The 23,375-nt window shown below is 38.3% G+C and overlaps 1 protein-coding gene across 3 annotated transcripts in view; it reads left to right on the forward strand.

Annotated features, from left to right (window-relative positions):
* The window catches only part of Mgat5 (alpha-1,6-mannosylglycoprotein 6-beta-N-acetylglucosaminyltransferase), a 228,350-nt gene that overhangs the window by 49,180 nt on the left and 155,795 nt on the right, over positions 1–23,375 (forward strand). The gene's annotated exons all lie outside the window — the stretch shown is intronic.

The raw sequence follows: 23,375 nt of genomic DNA on the forward strand, positions 1-23,375 counted from the left end.
AATGATTTGTTGAATGGTAATTTTTTTGTACAACTACCTAATAGAAATATGATTTAAAAAAAAAGAATGGTATTCTACTAAAAAGTTAAAAGTTAAAGATATTAAAAGTAAGATAAATCTTAGCTATTTAGGAGGCTATTCAGGAGGATCTGAGAATCCCAGTTCTAAGCTAGCCTGGGCATAAAAGTATGCAGATGCTATCTCCAATTAATTGACAAAATGCTAGACTGGAAGTATGGCTCAAGTGGTAGACTACCAGCTGTGAATGAAAAAGGTGGGTGAGAATGAGAGGCCCTGAGTTCAAGTTCCAGTACAGGTATGCGTGGGTGCATGTGCTCATGCATACACACACACATAGTATAAATACAAAGAACTGATATTTTGACTCATCATAGTAGACAGAGCCTCATACAAAACAAAGATAAAAACAAAATAGCAACCTGTTTTCCAGCAAAGCTAGTTATCAATAGAAAAGGCTAAATTAAGGTGTTCCAAGACACAGAGACTCAGAATTTTTGCTGAGCAGATTTTATTCTTTATTCTTACCTAAGTCTTCCTAACACTTTCCTTCACTTTCTATCTCTATTAGAAAAGCTAGAGAGTGACAGGTAAGAACGTTGAAAGGGGTGGCATTGATCAAGATGCTATGGTATTCATAAACTGCTCTGTTAAATGGCAACTCCTTTGTACAACTACTTAAAGATAATGAAAAGCTAAAGGATATTCTTTAGGTCAAAAGAAAATGACACTAATAGTAACTTGAATACAGACAAAGACATGAATAAAACTATAAGGAAAATGTAAAAGGGCAGGTAGATACATATATAATGTTTGATTTTTCTCCTCATTAAGATTCCATAATTAAATTGTTTTATAACGTATGAATTTAACTTATGTGTTTAAGCACTAATATATTAGAGAATTTTTTTAACTAAGATTTGAACTCAGGGTCCTATGCTTACTCCACTGGCATGCTACCATTTCAGTCATTCCTCTGGCCTGGCTTTTTGATGGTTATTTTGGACATGGAGTCTCATGGATTTTTCTGCCCAGCCCAGCTCCAAACTGTGATCCTCCAGGTTTCAGGTTCTTGAGCTAAGGTTAGAGGCATGAACTACCAGTGCCTGGCTTAAAGACTTAAAAAAAAAAATTATTCTCAAAGAGATTCTTAAGGAGACTTAAGTGGTCAGTAACTTAAGCTTCTACACAAGAAACTACAAGCAGAAGAATAAAAAGAAAACAAGCAGAAATCATGGTATAATAAAGATTAGAAGGGCTGGGAAGGTGGTAGCTCAGTGGTAGACGCTTGCCTTGCATGCATGAGGCCCTGGGTTTGAGTCCTCAGCACCACATAAGCAGAAAATAAAAAAAGCCGGAAGTGATGGCTCAAGTGGTAGTGTGCTAGCCTTGAGCTGAAGAGCTGAGGGACAGTGCCCAGGCCCAGACTTCAGGCCCAGATGCCCCCCCTTCAAAAAAAATAAATAAAAATAAAGATTAGAAATAATTGAAATTGAAAAAAGAACAACTTGAGAAAATCCATTAACCCTGAAGTCAGCTTTTTTAAATAATGAAAAATATCAGCTAGAATGATGGGAAGAAAAAGTAGACACAGATTATAAAAATCATAAATGGACATTACTAAGATGATACTGGAATTTAAAAGCTTTTAAAGGAATATGATAATTCGCTTGTCACAAATCAGACTAACTTTGAAGAAATGAACAAATATTTAGAAAGACACAATCTATATTGGTCCACAGGTGTTTGGGTGGTCCTTTGGAGTCTCTTTCAGCTGGACATGATCAGAAGCCAAAGAACTGAATCTAGGCTTCAGTGGGGAACAAAAGGGATGATTCATAATGATGGCAGTGGTTGATTGTATTTTGGTAGTCATGCTGGGTTGGGATTGAGACCAGCTGAATGTTATTCATTAAGCTTAAGATAATTCCAAAGCCAGGAGCATGGAAACAGTTTAAGCCTTTACCTTCCCTTTGAGGAAGTCAGAAAAGAGATGAAAGAAGGAAGAAAATTATATTTAAAAGATGTCTCCATTTGAGAATATTATCCTTACCTGTCTTCCTAACACTTTCCTTCACTTTTCTATCTTGCATAAAAACACAGGCGCCGAACTCTTCCTGGATTTCATATTTTATGTGCCCAATTATTGGCATCACCATGACCTTCTTTAATTCATAAAAACTATCAATTTTGTGAGCCACTGTTGTTCTGATGTTCTGGGGAATAGGAGAAGAAAAGTGATAGATGGTCACTGATGTTGTGAACTTTTTGGTTTATGTACATGTTTGCACAGTCAACATATCCCAATTAAAGGATGGGCAAGTAAAATACCAGCTAGATTTATAGATTTTTCAGTACAAACTAGGATACAGATATTCACAGGTAGCCTGAATGTGTCTATTTGAGCTAGAATACTTGCAGAGTTTCACAGGTGGGAGAATTTAAATTGGCCCAACAGCTGGGTTGGATTTGTATGTTATTTGCTTAACTTTGATTATGTTGCATAAATGCAAAAAAGTATATTTGGGTTTTTGTACCTCTTTGAGTTTGTTTTATTTGTTTCTATTTTTTAATCAGTCCTGGGGCTTGAATTGAGGTTCAGGCTACTATCCTTGAATTTTTTTGCTCCAGGCTACCACTTTAGCCACAGCTTCACTTCCAGTTATTTGGTGATTAATTGGAGATAAGAATCTCCCAGATTTTCCTGCTCAGTCTGACTTGAAACTGTGATTCTCAGATCTCACCCTCCTTAGTAGCTAGGAAAACACATGAACCACTGGCACCTGGTTGCTTTATTTTTTTTAAATAGGATTTTTCTATAAAGAACCTTATTTATAGAAAACTACAAACAGTAGAAAAGATAACGCTATTCTTTTTTGTCTTTTTGCCTTCCTTACAAAGGTATTGTGAATAAATTCACTATTTTCACATGATAGCCCAATACTATATTAAGATATCAAAAATGAAGAATTCTGATTACTTAATATAAATAGCATGAATGACAGTATACTTGTATTCAATTTCTCAAGAAAGTAAGTTCAGGTCCATAAAGATTATAATACTTTTCAAATAGTGAAGCTATATTATTTCCTGAGCAGACCATGACAGGCTATAACTAAGCTTCCCTCTAAAGCCAAGCTGAAGAAAAAAGTGGATAACACCCTGTCTTTGATGGCATGTTGGTAGAGCAGGCCCAACAGGACGAGTATGTAAAATGACTGCCTAAAAGTTCACACAAACACCCTTTCTTATCTGGTACTAAGGTAAATACCTGACTTTTATCTCTTGCCTCTTTGGTTGCTTAGACCTTCTTCATATTGAGGATTTAAAGGCATTCTTCCATAAATACCCGATTTCATTGCTAGCTTTCTTTAACCCATTACTCAGTGTCCAAAGATCTTAGGCAATGTCCCTGGTTGACATCCCTGAAACACCAAACTGAATGCCTTAAAGCTCCTATTGTAAAGTTGTTTTTTGTTTTTTTTTCATACAATGTGGATGTCACTAAGGATTCCTCTTTGATTGGTAGGTCTGTTTTGGAGGGTTTTATGTTTTTGTTTTTGAAATCAAATTTGCTTCTGTTTTCTAGTGAGCAAACTAGAAGTAAAGGGAGAATGAATTCCTTATACTGTTGATTGGTTGTAATCATCCCCTTGGGATTTGTCTTATTACCATGCTCTACTTGGTGTTGGAAAATTTAGAAATTAGTTACCTAACATATTTTCTTTATTTAGATTATCTTCCCTTTTTAGGGTCTATTTTTAAATTTAGGGTGTGAGGCAAAAAGTCACGTACTGCAAACAGACTGAGGAAAATAAGGATTGTAGATGGTCCTTTAAAGCTGGGTGATTTCTGTCACAGCCCACAGACTGGAACAGGAACAAAATCTCACCCTTTCTGGTAACTGTTTAAGGGTGAATTATTTCTTAGTATGAATGATTCCTTCTGCACTCCTACTGTTACCCTTTGCTGTGAAGGCTGTTAATGAAACCTTTCTTTGGGCTGAACATGATAAATACACAATGAGCTGGTCCACTCCTATCTGAGATGCCCCAGTACAGCCAGTGACAGAGGAAAAGGTTGTACTTAACTCTGATGGCAATTTCCATACTTTCCAAAGTGATGGAGTGCTTTGTACCTTGAGCAGACATGACAGATATATTATCAGGGGTCCCTGAGGGTGTTACTATAGGACATCATTAAGGATACATGTGAGCTGAGTAGAGGGCAAAAAATTAGTGGAAATTAGCCAAGGAAAAGGAAGTTCCTTCATCTGTATTCTTTTGTTGTTGTTGTTGTTCATGGGGCTTGAAGTCAGGGCTTAGGCACTTGCCCTGAGCTTTTTTGTTCAAGGCTAGTGCTCTACCATTTGAGCCACAGCATTACTTGCAGTTTTCTGGTGATTAATTGGAGATAAGAGTCTCATGGACTTTCCTGCCGGGCTAGAACCTCAATGCTTAGATCTCAGCCCCCTGAGTAGCTAGGATTATAGGCATGAGCCACCAGCACCCAGAACTTCATCTGTATTCTTGAATCATGCAGAAAGCTTATGTTTTTAAATCAACATACCTTAATTCATTTTTAATGTATATTGTTTTATTGTAAAGATACTGTACAAAGGGGTTACAGTTACATGAGTAAGGTAATGAGTACATTTCTTGTCAAGTATTGTTACCCCCTCCTTTGTTTTTCCCCTACCATCCCTTCCCTCCCCACTTCCCCAACTTTTTCCTCCATACCCCCTCCTTGAAGCTGTAAAGTTTGTTTCAACATAGTGTCTTGTACATCTCATTGTTACAGTGGGTTAACCTGTATCCTTATTTCGGCATTTTGTTATTTCCCTTCCCCTCCCCAAATTAGAAAAGTGTATATACAAGATGCATAGCACTAGAATCAAATACAGTGAAAGCAGGGGTTATACCATGGAGGAAGAACCTACAAAAGAAACAACAATAACAACAAAAATCACACAGTACATTATCAGTACATTAAAAACAACAGCAACAAAGATAAAACTTCTTGTGTCCCTATCTTGGGGTTCATTTCGCTTACCATCACATACCTTAATTCTTATGTGAGCAAAACTACGTATAATGTGTAATGCATAGATCTTAAGTGTACAATTACATGAATTTTGATTAATGTCTACATTCGTAAAACAGCACCTCAGGCACGATAAAGAACATGCTCATCACTCCATATTGTTCCTTCATGCAGTCTCCAACTCCTTTAGCAATCATTGCTTAGCTTTCTATCACCATAGATTAATTTTTCCTGTTTTTTGATCTGCATAAAATTGAAACCATATACTCTGATTGTTTGAGGAGGTTAGTTTTATCTCAGAATGATGTTTTTGAGATCTACACATTATACCTATTACTAGTTCATTGATTTTAACCAGAGTATTTGGTTATATGAACATATATGATTGATATAGCATCCATTTTGTTGAAAATGGGCATTTGAGTCTTTTCCAGTGTGGCGCTACTATAACTAATACTGCCAGAAACACATGAGGCTATCACTTTCTAAACAGTATTCCATATTGCCATAAAGATGTCCATCATACACTTAACAATCCTTGTAATACCTGTAGGATAGTCACCTTTAATTGTTAATGTTGCTGTATTATTAATGTTGCTATATTGTTAATGTTGTGAAAATACTGTACAGAGGGGTTACAGTTACATGAGCAAAGTAATGAGTACATTTCTTATCCGGCATTGTTGCCTCCTCCTTGGTTTTTCCCCTACCATCCCTTCCCTCCCACCTCCACAACTACACCCCTTCCAACCCGCCACCCCACCTAAATTGTAAAGTTCGTTTTTTGACATAGTGTCTTGTACATCTCATTGTTGCAATGGATTAATCTGTGTCCCTATTTAAACAATTTGTTTTTTCCCTTCCCCTCCCCAAATTATACCAAGGTCAAATACAGTGAAAGCATGGGTTATACCATGGGGGAGGGACATACAAAGCAACAAAGAAATCATCTTATAAATATGTTAGAAACAATAGCAAGAAAGAAAAACCATTTGAGTCCTTACCTTGGGGTTCATTTCGCCTAACATCAACTCATCTGACCGTTTCTGCTTGTCTCAGACATATACTAGTTATTGCAAATAAGGGAAACCATGGGACCTACGTTTCTTTGGGCCTGGCTTACTTCACTCCACTTAATTTTTTCCAAGTCGTTCCATTTCCTAACAAATGGAGCAATGCCATTCTTTCTGATGGAGGCATAGAATTCCATTGTGTATATATACCACATTTTCTTGATTCATTCATCTACTGAGGGGCATCTGAGTTGGTTAGCTATGGTAAATAATGTTTAGCTATGGTAAATAATGCTGCAATAAACATAGTTGTGCTGGTAGATTTAGTATGGTCTTGTTTGTGATCATTTGGGTAAATGCCCAAAAGTGGGATTGCTGGGTCATAGGGGAGCTCTATGTGGAGTCTTGAGGAACATCCATACTCATTGTGGCATTTCTATATAGACATACCATGTACTTCTACCAACCCTCCCCTGTCTCTCATTCATTCCTCTCCCCCTTCTTGTTTCAATATCTCGTTCTGTATTCATGCTTGCATATTAAGTACTTAGACATATTCACCCTCATTTCCCCTCCATTGCCTCCCCCTCCCACTGATACCTGTTCCTCATATCCCCCAACAGATCTGTTTTAATTTTCCTGTGATTCATTTTTTCAATATATATTAATTGTGCAAAGCTATTTACTATAGTAATTAATATGTATATGTATCGTTTCTCTGTGTGTGTGCCCATATATGTGTGTATGTGTGTGTGCGCGCTGGTATTAGGTCTTGAACTCAGGGTCTAGGTGCTGCTCCCTAGCTTTTTTACCCAACTGGTGCTCTACCAATTGAGTAGAGCTCCATTTCTGGCTTTTTTGATGGATAATTGTACATAAGAGCCTCACAGACTTTCCTGAGACTGGGCTGGCTTTGAACTGAAATCCTTAGAGCTTAGTCTCCTGAATAGCCAGAATTACAGTCATGAGTCACCAGCTCCTGGCAATGTACATTTATTGTAATTTAGTCAGATTAACCTCATCTGTTGCTGGTCCTCCTATACCCCTGTTGTTCAAGGGTTGTCATTGAGTTTCCTTGTGTCAACATGATGAATTTCAATATTTTCTTTTTCTTTTTAATTTTTTATTACTTTTAAATAGTTGTACAATGGGGTTCAATTCAACATGTCAGTTTTTGAGTACAGTGCACCTTGTTCATTAACACTCTTGTTAGGGGTCTTGTCTAGGATTCATCTTTTCAAAGAAACAACTTCAGCTTTTGACATTTTTTTCTGTTTGTCTTAGTTGGGATTAAATCAGAGAAGCAGAACCATTGGGGGAAGTGTAAGGATATCAAGAGATTTGTTAAGTGGATCTGGCCTTGTGCAGGTGTGGGTGCTGCTTTATCTCTGGATATTGTCTTGGTCTGCCTGGTGATGGCACTTGATACCTACAGGACAGCCAGCCAGGAAGGAACAACAGAAGTGAAGTTACAATGAGAACATGTAACTAACACCAGGGCTGCATCCCAGGATGGCCGTGTGGTACTCATGCCTATTCGTTTTTGTTGGGGGGGGGCAGTATTTATTTTGCCCCCAATCTTGGGGAGTGAGTGTTCAGTAGAAGTTGAAGCCCTTTACCCCAAATTGAAAGAGACTTAAAAAGAAGCTAACCTACATCTCTTGGACATCAAAAAATAAATTAAAAAAAAAATCTGTAATTAATGAGACTGATCAAGGGACGTTCAAGGATTAACAGAAAAACTTTTCCTTTAAAGGGATAAATATGAAATATTTTATCTTTGTGAGCTAAATCACTCTTAATCTCAGTTCTCTTATTTAATTTTGCCATGATAGTGCAGAAGTAACCATAGACAATATGCCAATGAGTGATGTGGGTATATTACAGTAAAACTTTAATTACAAATCAGGCAATTGAGCCCATTTAGCCTATTGGTTTGTAGTTGATCATTCTCTAATGTGGAGATTACAGTACACTTTCTTAATTTGTTGTAGATGGTTTATATTTAGTATAATGTCCTACATTATCCAGTTACCCAAGGTCGACAAATGTTTAATGGAATATTTCAGAAATAACTAATAAGTTTTAAGTCTTGCATTCTTCTGTGTAGTATGATAAAATCTGCTATCATCCCTCCTGGAACATGAACCATGTTTCTATTCAGTGTTTCCATCCTTTATATGCTACCTGATGGTAGTCATCTCAGTTACCAGATTGACTTCCATCCTACCACAATACTACATTCAGATAGCCCTTGTTTTATTTAATAATGGCACCACCAGTACCAGAGACATAATGCTGGTCATCCCAATATGCCAAAGCTAAGTTGTAAAGTACCTCCTTGAAGTGAAAAGGTAAAAGTTCCTTACTTTGGGAGAGAGAACAAAACATGCACTGAGGTTGTTTAGATCTATATATAGTAAGAATGAATCTTCTATAATGTAGATACTCCAAGAACTTTTGTTGTAAATTGTTATATACTGTGATACAATACAGTTGTTATAATAATCCTATTTTATTAGTCTTCCTATTTTAAGTATATAGGAGAAATGTGTACACACAGGGTGCAGTACTATCTATGCTTTATGGTGTCCACTGAAGGTCTTGAAACATATTCCCTGCAAATAAAGGGTTTCATATTGATATGCTATACCTTAATAGGGTTTTTAAGTTAAACACTCCATTACCTGATAACTAAAGAGTGACTAAAGCTGTAGTCTTTTTATTTTTACTTGTGTGTTAACATTTCAGACCCTCTTCATTATTTTTATAAAATTCCAGGTTTCTATCTGGTATCATTCTCAACCCAGAAGGCTTCTATATATATCTACCTGTAGTGGTGGTGAAATGGCTACTTATGTTAAAATGACTATTTTTCAGAGATGTAGATACAGAATTCTAAGGCAACAGTAAATTTTCTCTCAGCACTTAAAAATATGCTGGAGTTATTTTGCTTTCTAAGTTCTATCCTCTTCTGATGAGAAGTCAAGCGGCATTTCTTTGTTCCTTTTTATGTAATGTACTTGTTTGTCTCTCATTTCAACATTTTTTTTTCTTTTCTTTTCTTTCTTTTTTTCTTTTTTTTTTTGTTGTGGGGCTTGAACCCTGGACCTGGGAGCTGTCCCTCAGCTCTTTAGCTCAAGGCCAGCGCCCTACCACTTGAGCCAGCTCCACTTCCAGTTTGCTGGTGGTTTATTAGAGATAAGGGTCTCATGGACTTTCCTGCCCGGGCTGGCTTTGAACCATGATCCTCAGAGCTCAGCCTCCTGAGTAGCTAAGATTACAGGCGTGACCCACTAGTACCTGGCTAACATTTTTCCTTTATTCTTAGATTTTAGCAGTTTTGAGTATGATAGATATGATTGTCCTCATCATTTATTTATTTTTCTGAATTATTGGCTCTGAAGTTAATTCTTTTAAATAAAATTTGGAAAATTGTCCACCAGTGTTTCTTCAGACATTTTTCTTCCCATCTTCTCCCTCTTCTATTTCTTAGCATCCATTTGCATGAAGGTTGCTTATATAATGTTCTCCTACGAACACTGGCCCTCTTTTTTTCTTTTCTCAACCTTTATTGTATGTTTTTCAGATGTTATAATTTTCATTTTTCTATCATTCCTTTTGGCATCTCCAAAGTGTTATTCTGTTATCTGAATTTTCCATTTTAGCTAATATATTTTTCATTCTAGAATTACCTGTTTTTTAAATTGGGGAATTCTGTTATTCACTTATACAATTTTTATTCTCTAATTCTATTTATAATAACTGCTTAAATTTTCTGTTCCCTAATAGTTACATCATCTTAATATTGTCCTTGATTACTTTTTGACTTTGGTTTACATTTTGTTCCTGCACATGTCACCAATACTTAGTTTTATGTTGGACATTATATAGTATATTGTAGAGCATCTGGATTCTGTTATTTTCCTCTGAACAGTGTTGTCTTCATTCTAACAGACAAATTACTGACTTAACTTGCTAGGTCCCTCCCTTTTGGAAATATCTTACCTGAATTTCTTAGTACTACCGGACTCGGCCTGTGACATTCAAGACAGTGAGACTGTATTGTTCAGTCATTTCCCACCACTCAGGGTGGCCGGTCTCCTCAAAGCTAGCTAGTCATCTGAATGTAAATCTTATTCAGCACAGTTCCATTATGTCAAGGAGCAGATTTCTTTTGGCTTCTGCCAGCTTTTTCTCCTTCATCAATGCCTTCTTATAAGTATCATCTATGGGAAGATTATTCTGACACAAGAGTCTCTGTCTTTACCAGTACCTGACATTTCAGCTTCATTTGTGGATATCACAGCCACCATTTACAGGTTAACAAATAGCAAGTTACCCTGGGCCCTCCATGTTGTGGCTGGAAAGTGAGAAGTGACTGAGACTTACTGTAGTTAAAGACATGGTGGAATGGTTCTTGCCTAGTAATGTCACTACCTTATAGATCTTCACACTCTGGGAGCTTACTCAAAACCCATTACCAATCTAGTAACAAAAACTTCCCCAAACAAATCCTACTTGGATGAAACCTGTGTTTCACCTTAGAGGAATTTGTATTCACTATGTACTTTCTCAGTGTTCAATACCTTGTATTCCAGGCCTATAGGAATACTGATTTAGAATATGGATATTCTCAAATGTAAAGATGAATATTGAAATTTACATGGTTAGTATATTAGGCATGTTTATTTTTCTACATGAAACACCACTGCCAAGAGCTAAGCAAGGTTAAAAGAATTTAAATTATAAGAACTTGGTCTTTGAAAGACATCCTCAACCAAGGACATTATCCAGCAGGCTTGGTATATAAGTTAAGTCAATAGCAATAAACCACACAAGAGCAATAAATAACTCTGTCTTTCACTGAACTTGAACCCAATTGCTTGCAATTTTCTGGCCTCTTTGTGACTTCTTTTTACCAATTTTTTTCTACTTAAAAAAAAGCTATAGTAACCAAAATTTATTGTCAAGTAATCTCAGTTCTGAAGTGTTTTGTAATTTATTTTTCCCTGCTAAAAAAGCAAAGCAGAAGACCACAACTAAGGAATCAAAACAAAACAAAAATCTCAATTTATGTGAAAATGAGAACAAAAGCATATCTTGCTATCTTGTGAAGAGTGTAATCAGAGCTCTCCCTCCTTGGGGACATCAGAGAGGCCAATTAAAACCCCTGCCCTTCCACCAGCAGCTGCAGGAAAGCTTGGGACAAGTGACTAAAACAGAGGGCCTTGTGTGGTAAGAAGAAAATTACCTATTTGGGGCAATTTTGTACAATCAAAATAGCCCATGGTTATAGCAAACTTTCTATAGTTTCTAATTCCGTATTTCTTCAGTTATGAGACAGAAATATGAACATACACACACCCACACAAAGACTGTATATACTTCTTTTCATCTTTGTTTTTCTTAACACAATCCAAGTCAAACCTTACCGTTGACATTCTGAGAGGAATCCAAAATTCGTGAACTGCAAGGTGCTAGTTGCTCATGCCTATAATTCTAACTATTCTGGAAGCTGAGAGGTGAGGATCATGATTCAAATCCAGATTGGGCAAGAAAGTCTATAAGATTCTTCTCTCTAGTGAACCACCAAAAAGCCAAAAGTAGCGCTGAGGCAGAAGTAGTAGAATAGTAGCCTTGAGTGGAAATGCTCAAGGACATCACCCAGGTCCTGAGTTCAAGTCCCAGTTCCGTCAAGTTTCCCCCCCCCACACACACACACACAAATCAAATAAATGAAAACTATGTGTGAATTGTGCTTTTCAAGTCTGTCCTAGAAGAGAAATTGTACCACTGTTATTTGGAGGGATAAAAAAAGATACACATTTTAAGGCATGTCGCTGTTCTCATAAACCAGCATGCTGCTTTACCTCCTCTAGCGACTTGCCTGAGTGAACAGTAGAAGTTCAGGGAGACTCTGCCCTGCCTGCCTTATTGAAAAAGAAAACTAGTTGTAAAAATCGTCTTAGGCCCGCATGGATGCAGTTTTGCCAGTATAATATTGAATTTTTAATATAGGCCATCTCTTCTCAGTTATTCTCAAGTCAAAGGTGACAGCTGAGGCTGTCTTGAAACATGGCAGTTTATGTCTTGTTTTTAAAAATATAATGGAGGGAAAGTTTTCGGAAGTATGATATCAGTATAACTCTTTTATTTTTGAAATACAAAAGTAACCTCCCAATTTAGTGACTGTTCTGCCTATTTATTGTCACCAGACACATAAAGGATACCCATGTAGAATATTTTGTGCTCCTTACTCACTTAGAATTCTGAAGAACATTTTGTTGTAAAAGAGATAACAGAAATTAAGTATATACTTATAGAAAATGCCATTTATATAGTGATGATACATGCAGATGTATGCATAAAAAGAACTGTGATTATTCAAATTATATTACAGTTTTATCTTCCAGTCCCAGAGATATTTGTGTATACACACATGCACACACACAAGTGTATACTGTTGTGCTGTTCTGTTCATTTAAAAAGACAAATGCCATAAACCCAAAGCACTTTAATCACTGTACATACCACACTCCACCAAGCATGGTGACATAAAACTAATCAAGGATGGTGAGCAGGCACAAAGAACATAAATTCATAGGGTAATATATCGGACCAGTAAATACAGTGATGGAATGAGAGATAGTATGTGCTGTTTCAGTGTGGTCTGTGCATACTCTTTTCCATGGATATTTCTTTCTGCGTCCCACATTCTGATTTGGAGATTGTTATGTGTGCGTGTGTGCACGTGTGTGTGGGTGTGGGTGCTGGTTCTGGGACATGAATTCGGGACCTCATACCCTTACTTAGCTTTTTCATTTACATCTGCCATTTCCACCATACCTCCACTTCCAGCTTTTTGGTGGTTAGTGGAATAAGAATCTCTCAGATTTGTCTGTCCTGGCTGACATCAAACCTCAATCCTCAGATCTCATCCTCCTGAATAGCTAAGATTACAGGTGTGAGCCTCTAGTTGGAGATTGGTGGGTGAATGAGGCTGTAAGTGAGCAACAGACATAGTACCTAGGTTGTTACAGGGTTTTGCTGATTCTGTTTTTCAGTGAGGAAGCAGAGTCTCCTAGGTGTTGGGTGATGTACCCAGGTTATGCTAAATTAGTAAGAGGTAGAGAGCAAATCCCTGCTGACATCTGTTAGATAGTAAAACTACATTTTTTAACATACAGCCACTACTCACACTTGTACCTTCTATGAAACTGGAGTTGAAGGCAGTGAAGGCTTTGTAGAGAGCTAGTCTTGCAAGTGCATCTGGGCTTCCGTGCAGTTCCGTGTCCCTTCCAGGCTCTGATAGCTTTCTAATGAGGAGGCATCATGCATAGTGGTATTGAGGGAAGATAATGTTTTAGAAGATGGTTGATCTGTTTAGGAGATTGCAGATTTTTTAATGACTTTTGAAAATACATTTAGATAGGATTTACCAATTACATATAAAATAGGTACCAGTTAGAGTTTAGGTTCAAGGGACTATTTTTCAAAAGCCATTATAAGGGGTTGGGCATTCATAATTGTCCTTATAAATTCTCTATGAGAAAAATGGCACTGGTGTCTTTACCAGTGAAACACAAGTTTTTGACTCCTAGGGAGTTTACACTAGGTACAAACTATTTACCTGTCAAGATCTTATGTAATATCGTTTAAAGTTTAATGTGGTCACATTTGATGAATATGGATGAAAGTGATTAAATTTCACCTTTTTTTTTCTCCAGCAAGTGGATTTTCTATTCAAAGACTACTGGTTATTTCCCCATAGTCATAGCCATTGTAACTAGTGCATGCATGCAGTGCCCTTTCTGCCTGAGATTATAAATGTGATAAACTGTGTTCTGAGTCTGTGTTCTGAACCCAATCTATAGTGCACAGCACCTGCACTCTTGCTCTCCCCTACCCTGCGTTACCCCTTCCCATATGAGTGGATTTGCTCTATAGAAAACATTGGAACATAGATAAAATTGTTGCCCACCTCAGGCTTCTCCTCTTCCTCTGTGTTACTCAATTGATTTTAACCTTTATCCTCTAGGTTCTCACCTGTGGTTCGCCATTAGAATCACCTAGGGTATAGGAGCAGGAGGAGAATAAAAAAGAGCAATGGCAGAGCCATTCCTTAGGCCACTTAAAACATCAGAATATCTGGAGGAGGAGGTAAATTTAAAAAATTAAAACCTCTTAAATGTTTCTGAAAAATGAACAGACAGTTGATAATTGGTAAGTTACCCAACGACCTTAGCAAGTTGCCAGGATCTTAGTAACTTGGCTAGTAATTGACCCCAGTGTCTTATGTCGAAAGGAGGTAATAGTATTTCCTCTAAGATTTGTCAGGAAGATTAATTTAGTTGACCCAAGCGTGTAAGTACACATATAAGTAAATTGCAGTAGGTGTTTGAGGAAGAATCTCAGGTCTGTTTTGGCTGTCACTAATACTGTTCCTATGTACTTACATTTCTCCTGTGTGGTCCTGCTCCTGTTTTAGAGGTCAACTCAATTCCCACTTATTATCTGGTGATTATTTAAGGTATCAACTAAGATACCCTGTCAGAGAGATCCAGAAATGAGACCGAGGGGTTTCTCTCTCGTGCTATGTGGGCTCCAGTAGAGAACAATCCAACCCAAAACTGGCTCAACTCCACATGGGCATTCAGGATTAACAATCTCTCTCTTTCTCTCTTTTTTCCCCCCTCTGGGTCATAGTGTGTCCACTTCCAGTCCATAGGAAGTGCCAAAATCAGAGGGAAGAGATGATTTTTTATGAAATTATAGATGACTGGGAATTTGTTCTCATATTCTCTTGCCCTGCATCTAGTGTGAAAGTGACCCTAGCTGCGTATACAGGTGTTCAACTAAAGTCTTAGCTCCTGTGGAATAGAGGGAGATTACATCAGGGAAATAACCAATGGCTTGCCAGATCCCCGAAACACCCCTCATGCCTTCAAGCACTTAGTGTGCTTCTCTTCTAGTTATTCAATCTTCTCATTGTGGAAGGTCCTTTACTGCAATTGCATCATCCTGTCAAAATACCTTTTCTGGTGAGTTAATTGTGGCTTCCAAGACCTATTGGAGACCTAAACCAAGGCAGAGATTATTTTGCTCTGTTTACTTCCCAGGAAGTCACCAAAACCATTGCAGATGCCAACTTAGGGGCTCTATTTGTTGAATGAATCAGTAGCAGAGTGTATAGAGGAGGGGGTCGTAACAGCTATATGAAGATATAAAGATAGAATTCACATACCATACAATTTACACATCTGAAGTCTGATTCACAGAGCGGTACAACTGTTACCACAGTCAATTTTAGAATATTTTCATCATTTCAAAATAAACTATCTTTTAGCTATTGCTTACCTCCTGCCTCCCCTCCTTCAACTCTTGAGTAAACATTAATCTGTTTTCTGTTTCTATTTACTTTTCTATTCTGGGTGTTTCGTGTAACTAAGACTATACAAATATGTAGACTTTTCAACTGCTTTCACCTAGCATAATGTTTGAGATTCATCCATGTGGTAGTGTTATTAACCCTAAACTCCCTTTTACTCTCTTTTGTAAATGTGCTGCATTTGGTTTAGTCATAGGTTGACAGGAATTTGGGCTGCTTCTAATTGGGGGTGGGGGGCTGTTCTGAATACAGCTACTTTTGCACATTTGTATACAAGTTTCTCTATAGATATATTTTCATCTATACTGTAAACAAAGGAGTGGAATTGCTGGGTCAAATAAACCTATTTATTTTGTTGAGGGAATTGCTAGTATATTTTCCAAAGCAGCTGTATCTACCTTTATATTTCTACGCTTGGTGCTTGAGGGTTTTTATTCTTCCGTATCCTTGTCAACACTTGCTAGTATCAGAATTTTATTTTAGCTATGTTAGTTGCTTTGAATTCTTTTCTCCTGTGTTTTTGATTAGTATTTCCTCAATGACTAGTAATGATAAGCTCTTTTTCCTTGTCAGTGGCAGTGACAATGCTAATTGCTTTCTCTCTGTGTATTGTGTCTAGGTTTAATAATGAGCCTCTTTTCTGGCTGATGCTTTTAGAAGTAGTGGCTTGGAATATATCAGAATGGAGGGCTGGTGTCTATCTCGATGTAGGATGTGTATTTTGACATTCTTACATGCCTTATCACTTTCTCAGTCCCAGCTCCTCTTTCTTACTAGTGATTTACCAACAAAAGCGAAAACCTTATTAATGGTTAGACACTTAAATAGGCAAGTAGTATTGCAAAAAATAACAATAGTAATATCTAATCACCTTAAGGTTATTAAATTGTGATCAGAAATTTTAGGACATTGCTTATTCTTGGCAGTATTTTCATGTGATTTTCTTGCCGACTCTAGTATTTATACATAGGTAACTACAGGAGCTCCAGGTTTCATGAGGCCTTGAAGGTATTCTTTCAGGGAGGAATGAAAATTTGTTATTTTATTCTTCCACATTCTCTTTTCAGATTTTCCAAACACCAATGTGGTGAGAATGCTGGTGGTATGGTGTGTCTCTTAAGCCTAGAGACAGTTTGGTAGAAATAACCTTGACCTGGAAAGCAAAGACCTGGGTTGAACACTCCATACCCTGCACCTAGAGGGTGCTTACTGACTTTTGCTCCATTAGTGAATAGAGAAGACACTTCCTCTAAGCTGCAGCTTGATGAACCATTCAAAGCAGAGGGTGGACAACTTAAGCTTTTGGGAGTCTTTCTCATTACTCTTTGATGCAGTGATCATTATATTTTCAGCTTTAGAGGAGAAATAAATAGGAAAATAGAGAAAAAAAACAAAAGAAAGAAAAAGAAATGAATAAAATGTAAAACAAGTCTTTTCGAAGTACTGATCTGAAATCTTCCAAAATCTGAATCTTTTTTTTTTTAGAATTAACATGCTCAAAAATTTCAAATTCCGGGACATTTTAAGTTGAGCTTTTCTAATTGGGAATAATCCTGAACGAGGAAAGGGCAAAATCTGAAGATCTTTCAAATCTGAAATATTTGTGGTACCAACATTCCAGATAAAGAACACTCAACCTGTTTATTCCTCTGGAGGTCCTTGACTCTTTCCCATTAGCCATATTTTGCCTTCCCGTTCCTGAGGTAAACCGGAAGCTTCTTATTGCTGTGGAGCTATACACTTGGAATATGGATACATGACTCACAGAAACTCAGTCACTTTTCACGTAGTGCAAATGGAAAGCAGCCCTAAATGAATATTTGCCAAGCTGAGAATGACTGGTGAGCTCATTTTTAATGGGAGACTGCATTTCATCATGCCTGGTTTCCCTTTGATATACTGCTGCTCCTGCAGCCAAGCCCTCAAACTGAGGTGCTGGCAAGATCCAGGTCTGTGGACCAAGAATAGAGATTACTGGCTCTTGGCTGTCCCTGAGCAGCTAGACTATGGCAGGCTCAACTGGGTGCACTAAGCAGCCATCTGATAATTGTGGCCAGTGTTCATATCAGGTGTGCTAGGAGAAAAGCTACCTTGTCCTACACACAAAATGGTCACTGGAGACCTTTATCTTTATCTTTTGAGAGGAAGATGTGTGGGTGGCACTGGGCTGAAGGGAGCCCTCACTCAAGGAGATGGTTATCCTAGTTGTTGGCAAAGAGACTGGATAAGGTGATTTTCAAGTTTCCTGAAGCTTCCAGGGACAAACAGAAGGCTATGGGTTTTTTTAAGTTTCTAAGAGGTTGTTTTGGTTTGCCTTCCCCCCACTAAACTCCTTCTATTTCCCCTTTGTATTAAACTAGTAATGTTGAGGGAAGCAGATTTCTTTAAGCTAGCAGATGTGTGTTCCAGATTAAAAACGTCTGAGTGATGGTGTTCTGTAAGTTCTTTTTATTTATTTTATTTTGTTGTAATGGTGTTGTACAGAGGGGTGATAGTTACATAAGTAAGGTAATGAGTACATTCTTTTGTCAAACACTGTTTTCTCTCCCTATCCTTCCCCCACCCCCAACAACTCACTCCCCAAGTTGTAAAGTTCATTTCCAGCACAGTGTTTTGTGAGTATCACTGTTGCATTGGGTCACCCTTTTCCTTGTTTCACCATTTTGTTATTCCCCTTCCCTTCCCCTAATCAGATAAATGTATATACCAGACACAGGGTACCAGACTCAAAAACAGTGACTACCAGTGATAAACCAAAGGAAAAAAGAAAACAAAAGAATGAACGAACTTGATACAGTACATTAACAATAATGTCAACAACAACAAAACACTTCATGTCTCCATATCACGGAGTTCATTTCGATTAGCGTCATTGTATATGATCATATGTACATGAGCTATTGTGGTCCTCTGCTAGGACTATCCTAGACGTATACTAATTATTACAAATGAAGGAAAGCATGGAGCCTATGTTTCTTCGAGACTAGCTTACTTCACTTAATATGATTTTTTTTTCCAAGTAAACAGAAGTGCCATTTCAAACACTTGTCATTAGTGCCATGGTTGATGGACAGGTCATGAGTCTAGATGGTGTGTTGTCTTCTTGGTAGACTAGCTGTCACTCTGAATAGCTAACTGCCTTTGCATGGGGCTTCCTTACCCATGCTCATCTCCCTGCCCCCATAATCACCATCCCTCAGGATCAGGTAGTCACATGCTTATGTGTGTATACCTGTAAGTGTTGGTAGAATCAGGAGTGAGTCTGATGTCTGATTTAAAGTCCATTTCTTTCCTTTGTTGCCCCCTTTAAAAACAAATTGCTATCTTTAGTAGTACAAAGGGGTTTGTTTTGTTTGAGAGACTCTTTTACAGCCTATTTTCAGATCTGTTTTGTTCAGATGAAGTGAGGAGTGGTTATCATTAATGTTAAATGAGTGTCTGGTAGGTGAGTTTTTATGATGCTGTGTCAGTGATGGTCAAGGAAGCTTTAAATGAAAATGTGTGTGTGTGTGCACTTGCATCGAACTGGTCAATTTCAAGATGGATTTCGTGATACCAAATGAAGCTTGCATTTGATTTTGTAAAAGCACCAGACAGTTAATGTATGATTCATGAAGATCACATCTCATAGAGACATAAAAACCTCTTTTTTAAATGCCAGTGAGATACAAATATCAGTAACTCCCTTGGAGAGTAAGTTTGTCTTCTCTCTCAGCATCAGAAAGGACTTTTCGCACTGCTGCCCTTTGTGTTGTTAACCCTTCATCCAGTGTGGTTTCTCTTGGCAGTGTGTAGTATGTGTTTCAGAACTCAAAGTTCTTCGACAGTGATTTTGAGTGGCCCATTCCTTTTCCCTTTTGTCTGTGAGAGTTTCTTTACTCCTTTGGAGCTTGGGCTCTTCCCTGCTGTGTTACCTTTGTTTGTTCACTTATTCATTCAGTCTCTAGTATGCTGAGCTTCTATATTCATTCAGTCTCTAGTATGCTGAGCTTCTACACATGTATGTGTGGAAGTATGGGATGCAGCCCAGACTTAACCTCCTGCCATCGAGGAGATCCCTTCACCCAGCTAGCTAGTAGGGAGTCCACGCCGTGTCTGAGGGGGACATATATAGCATTGACATTTCAGTTTATAGCAGGTTTCCAGCTAGTGGGCTGAGTTTGGAGATTGGTGTTGAGGATTTAAAGGGTTCTCTTTTCCTCATTATGGGATGAAGTCTCTCTCTTCCCAATTGTAAAATGTAATGATTTATGTGACAGCACTTGAGAAAGGCAGAGTGCTCTGTAATGGTCTGCCTCACGTCTCGTCCTGACCTGGATCACCTTGTTCTGTTCTCTCTCCTTTTTGAGGCACCCTGACCATCCACTCCTGATCTGGCTCCCACTTCCCACTCTCCCTCAGCTTCTGAGGGAAGCCTAAGAGAACAAGACAGGTCTGATTCTCTGTCTCTTCTGCTGCTTAGTGTGTCTTTAAAATGCAGTTGTTTCCCTTGGAGTCTCCCTCACTGTTGGTGCATCTGTGTGGATTTCAAGGGAAATTCGAAACCTGACCGGACATAACATTCTGCCTGCTGGTGACAGCTTTGGTGCTGTTGCCGCTTTCGTGTGTCTGCTCTTCCCAAACCATAAGCATTTGTGGTATAGAGATAATGCTTGTTGCCTTAGATTAAGCCCAGCATCCAAGCATCACCTATGCTGTGTGGGGACCGGTGACTAAGTATCAGGTTTTCATACCTATGTAAGCTGACCTAGGTAAGCATTGCTACCTATTTAATAGTGAACTTTTGTGTATGAGGCTGGTGTGAGGGTAAGGGATGAAACAGAATCTTAAATAGTCATATGAGCTGAACTTCAACACATACATTAACATTTTTGTTTTCCCCTCCCCTTGCTCTTAAAAGATAAAAATGGCAGAGGAGATAGCTGAGGCAGAGAAGATTCTAATAAGGATACCCTATCTTCTAATCCAAGGACTCCTATATAGTAAGCTCAGGCATTCCTATAAAAGCAAAAACACAGGCTTGAAAACCTGTTCTGTTGGATTTTTTTTTGGTGGTGGTTGTTTTTTTTTAAACTCAGGTCACAGGTAATAGTCTTCCATGGACACTTATGTAATAAAAAACATTTGCTAATGCTTTGTCATTAGGATGGAAATGAATGGAGAAACTATCCTCTGAGGATGAGCTAAGTAGTGATGGAAAGTCTCACTTAAGTTATTCCTGGTTGGATTTGGAGAAGCAGTTTCGATCCATGCTGGAAGACAGGAGGTTCTGTTTCTCCAGTCACTGTTGGTTTCCATCCTACAACCTAGAACACCATTAAACCAAAGCATTAGGAAGCCCATTGACTGTTCAGACTTCTTACTGGGTAACTAGATAATAGAGAGGAAGTTCATCTCTAAGATAATACAATTGTAGAGGAAACTCTGGTTGGATGGGCTCACAAACTGCCAAGGAGGAAGAATAAAACTCTGGCCTATCCAGAGCTTCCACGTAATCTCGATCTCCTCCAGAAGTCAGATTTGGGGCTGGCAGAAACATCCCTGTGTCCATTCTAATAGCACCCACTGAGTGTCTGCTAAAGCAGGAAGAAGGCATTGCCATCTTGTAGGTTCCCCTTGCCATGAGAGAGAAGATGGACAAATACAAAGAAAAGGGAATGAATGAGTGAGCAGTACACTAGGGAAGTTCAGAAGAGGGCAACACCAAATCCTAAACTAAATCCTGATCTTCTCAGCATGGGAAGGAGGAATTAGAACTAATATCTCCAGGCAAGTGAGGGTTGGTTGAGTCTTACTAAAGGAAGGGTAGAGAAAGTATTGAGGACAGAAGAGGCTGAGAAGGGACTCTCGGACACAGGAATGTCTGCAAAAATCCTGAAAGAAAATTGGGTCAGCAGATCTTTTCAGAAAGAAGGATCCTACTTTGGGAATCTCCCAACATAGCAAAGGTAGAGCTCTGTCTCTATTTCCCTAAATAAAGTTTTATTAGAAAGAAGCCTCGCCCATTCACGTATTTCTTTTATTTGCTACTCTAACAGGAGTGAGTAGTTGTGACAAAACATGAAGATGCAAACCTTAAACCATTTGCTATCTGGCCCCCCACCAGCAGTTTGCCCACTTTGAGCATGTCATATTTTCATTTCTTGAAACAGAGTGAAAAGCACCCACATCATCAGCAACAGGACTTTGTTTTCTGCCCTAGACTGGTTAAGGTTAATACCTACTCTCCTGTGCCTCCAACTCTGTAGCCTCTGGCTTCTCAGTTTCTGGTCCTGAACATTCCAGAAGTGGAATGTTGTAGTAGGATAGGATTATTTTCCCCCAAAAGAGGGCATGTCCCCTTAAGATGTCTAATTAGCCCAACCCTTACTGTTACGAGAGTTTGCTTGATTTCTTTGAACCTCTGCAGCTGCCTATATACTTAGAAAGTATTACCCAGCAAAATTAGAATTCAAAACAGTTAGAGGAGTCATCATGATTGTAAAGTCCTCTGTAGTTTCTGGTGATTAGTGGCTTCTGGATCCTGATGTATGAGAGGAGAGGAGCAGTAGAAGAGCCGGCCCTTCAAGCCTTTTATTTCAGAAATACAGAGAACGCATTTCCAGAAAAGCAGCTGTGCCAGGCCATACTCTTTACAAATATTAACTTAATAAGAGCTAGACAAAATAAAGCTACAGTCATCATCAATTTACAGATTGTAAAACAGAGGCTCTGATAAGCTAATGACTTTACTGATTGACAATTCCTTCCATCTCTGAGAAGGAGGGTGTTGATTTTTATGCTTTTGCTGTCCTTAGCAAGTAGTGATGCTAAGTCAGGAAGACAAGACTTTCAGATCATCGAAAGGACTGGCTTTCAAGTATTAGGTACAACTAAATCCTCCTTAATGTTAACTTTGTTCTTACCCCAACAGCAACTGAGGTATTAGATATCCTTATCAAATGATACTGCCATTTAAGATCTTTGTGCTTAGTATTTGATGGCAATAAATAATATATTCCCAAGTTTTTCTGGAAAATAAAGAAGTTATTTTGGGTTATCTTCAATCTCAACACAATCCTTCCTACAGAAAATTCCCATTATAACCACTGTGACTTTAGGCAAAGACCATAGTTCTTACTGTGGTATTTAAAGCCTTTTTTCCATAGACTCTGTCTGCTCCTGTCTGACTTGTCAGTGTTTCCCAAAGTTGGTCCCTGAATTTGGAACTACCTCAGTTCCTTGAGTGCCATCTCTAGATTGTCCATCTGTCTGTCTCAGTCCTATTTTGTCTTCTTATCTCATTTAAAGGGTCACTGGATCCTAGAACCCTTCCTTAGCCAATGGAAAATGAGTTGATTGAGTTGATATCATTTCCTTGCCTACTCCATAATACTGTTCTGTTGTTCATGTGTCAGTGCCACCTTTAGATTGTAAACCTCTTGAAATCATTCTTTTAGTTTTGACTCTGTAGTTTTCAAGTATAGGAATCCAGTTACTATAAAGGGGATTTATTAATGTGTTTGTGCTGGTCCTGGAGGGCTTTGAACTCAGGGCCTCATACTCCTGCTTAGTTTTATTATTTTTTACTCAAGGCTGGCACTCTACCACTTGAGCCACACCTCTACTTACAGCTTTTTGCTGTCTAATCAGAGCTAAGAATCTCACCATATTTTCTTACCAGGCTAACTTCAACGCATGATCTTCAGATTTCAGCCTCTTTAGTAGCTAGGATTGCAGGCTTAATCTATCAGCTCCTGGCTTAAAGGGATTTATTGCAGGGAAATTAAATCACTAAGGAGACTGAAATCTGAGAACTGGTTCTGAAAGAAGCCAGACCTCATGAAATTGACATGGGAATTCTTCAGGATAATAATATGTCACTGATGGCTCTTTGCTCCTCTAAACCCTCTTTCTGCTGACTTTTTGAG

This window comes from Dipodomys spectabilis, unplaced genomic scaffold (genome assembly GCF_019054845.1).
Source record: "Dipodomys spectabilis isolate Male_0828 unplaced genomic scaffold, ASM1905484v1 ptg000081l, whole genome shotgun sequence".
NCBI classification, from domain to species: Eukaryota; Metazoa; Chordata; class Mammalia; order Rodentia; family Heteromyidae; genus Dipodomys; species Dipodomys spectabilis.